This window comes from Cupressus sempervirens, chromosome 9, assembly GCF_028749045.1.
Source record: "Cupressus sempervirens isolate cs-2001-9-10 chromosome 9, ASM2874904v1, whole genome shotgun sequence".
In the NCBI taxonomy this organism is placed as follows: Eukaryota; Viridiplantae; Streptophyta; class Pinopsida; order Cupressales; family Cupressaceae; genus Cupressus; species Cupressus sempervirens.
Genome location: NC_143126.1, coordinates 168,460,140 through 168,462,420, shown reverse-complemented (window position 1 = coordinate 168,462,420; position 2,281 = coordinate 168,460,140).

Here is a 2,281-nt window from a genome sequence, read left to right as displayed (position 1 = left end):
TAGTTCTAATCGAGCATAGCAAAGATATTTATTAAGTGAGAAGTTTGCATTGACATCTAAGGGACTTGGAATAATTTTGTGGTAACTGAATCAACCCTCTTTCTCAGTTACTCCTTGCATTTCCAACAATTGACATTAGAGTTGTTGGTGCTTGTAGGAAAGGTTTCAAAGACCTAAGCTAAAGATCAAGATGTCTTATAGAAGAAGAGATATTCCTAAGCTTAATCAAGATAACTTTTTAGCATGGTAGGAACTGATGAAGCTATATCTGGGAATCATTGGAGTTACAAGTCTACACTTCCCATTGAACCAGTATGTGGCACCACCAAAGCCTTTAACTATGGATCAAATTATGGATATGGAGAATCACAATACAATGATTATTAATATTGCTTCCTCTCTCAGCTATTTTGAATTTGATGAAGTCAAAGATTGCCGTACTGCTTATAACATGTAGAACAAACTAGAGAAGATCTATGGAGGATATGATAATGTAAAAAGAGCCAAAGTAGAATGTCTAAGAGGCCATTTTGATCAAATGAAGATGAAAGAAGATGAAAACATTGCTAACTATAGTGAAAGAATCAAAGCAAGTGTAAGTGCAATTAGAGCCGCAGGAGGAAAAATAGATGATGCAAGAGTAGTCAACAAGGTATTGAGAACTCTTCTTCCTATTTATTCAATTAGAGTTTCAACTATTCAAGAGATGAGATCTGATCCTAAAAATGATATAACTATGGATGCACTTGTGGGAAGATTAACTTCTTTTGAATTGGATAACTTTGATAACTATCTTCCTAATACTAACAACATAGAATCTATATTCAAAGCCAAACCAACTCTTTCTAAAAAGGGAGGAAACTCAAAAGGCAAATAGATTGACAATGAAGAAGATGATGATTTCGAGGATGATCTTGAAGCCATTGAAGCCCTACTTGCAAGAAGGTTACCAAAAGGCAAAGGTAAATATGAAGGTAAAATGCCATTGATTTATTTCTCAATGAAGAGGTTGGTCACATTGCTGCAAGGTGTCCAAATAGAGAAAACAAAGATCAATAAAAATACAATAAGTTCAAAGGCAAGAAAGACTTTAAGAGTTACAAGGATTACAAAGACAAAGGTAAAAAATCTTGTTACATTGCTAAATATTCTAATAGTGACGATGAAGACGAAATGGTATATATTGTTATTAAGGATGAATTGGATAATGAGGAAAATGAAAAGATGGCACTTATTTCTCATGTTAGCAAGAATGACACATGGATAATAGCTAGTGGTTGTTCTCATCACATGACTGGTGACAAAACTAAATTTGAACACTTGGAACATTATGATGGTGGAAGTGTTAGTTTCAAAAATAATGAACCATGTTATGTGAAAAAAAAATGATACATTTTATTAATTGAAGGAATCAAACGTGACAATGCTTACTAGGTTGAAGGACTAAGGAACACTCTTCTAAGTGTGGCACAAGTGAATAACATTGGATACAAAGTAGAATTCATGAATGAGAATGCCAAGTTGTTGGATGACAAAGGAAACCTAGTTGGGACTGACAATCAAACTAAAGGTAATCTATTATATCTAGATCTCACTAAAAATTCATGCTTTTTGGCACAAGTAGAGGAAAGCTAGCTATGACATAAAAGAATGTGTCATGTAAACTCTGATAACCTGGTTACCTTAAGAAAGAACAAAAGAGTAAGAGGTATTCCAAATCTGAAGAAACCTGATATGGCCATGTGCAAACAATGTCAGATTGGAAAAATGGGCAAAGGTAGTTTCAAAAGTAATAATTTCTAGCACATGTACTTGTGAGAGGTTCAAGGGATAAGCCAATAGTGTAATTTTAGAAAATTATCATTGTATGAAATTGCATAGAATAGGATATGTAATCAAATGATCAAATGACAAATGATAAACTTTAAACTTCTGACTGATAAGTGATCAAATTTATTGTATAATAAGAATTGCATCTCAGAAAGAAAAATGATTACATATGATAAACTTCAGACTTAGAAAAGTGATCAAATTTTCAAGTAATAGGTAGGTATTGTAACAGTTTCAAATTGATTACACATTTAAATAGGAAATTTTAGAAATTCAAGTTCTCATAAATTCTTAATTGAAGTTTAAGCTATGAGGCTCTCCAATGAAGACATCTTAATTAAAGTTCTCAGCTACGATGCTCTCTATTGAGTACATCTTAATTAAAATACATATGATAAAAAGTAATTTGATTAAAATAAAATTGCAAAAGAATAATCTCCAACAGAAAATT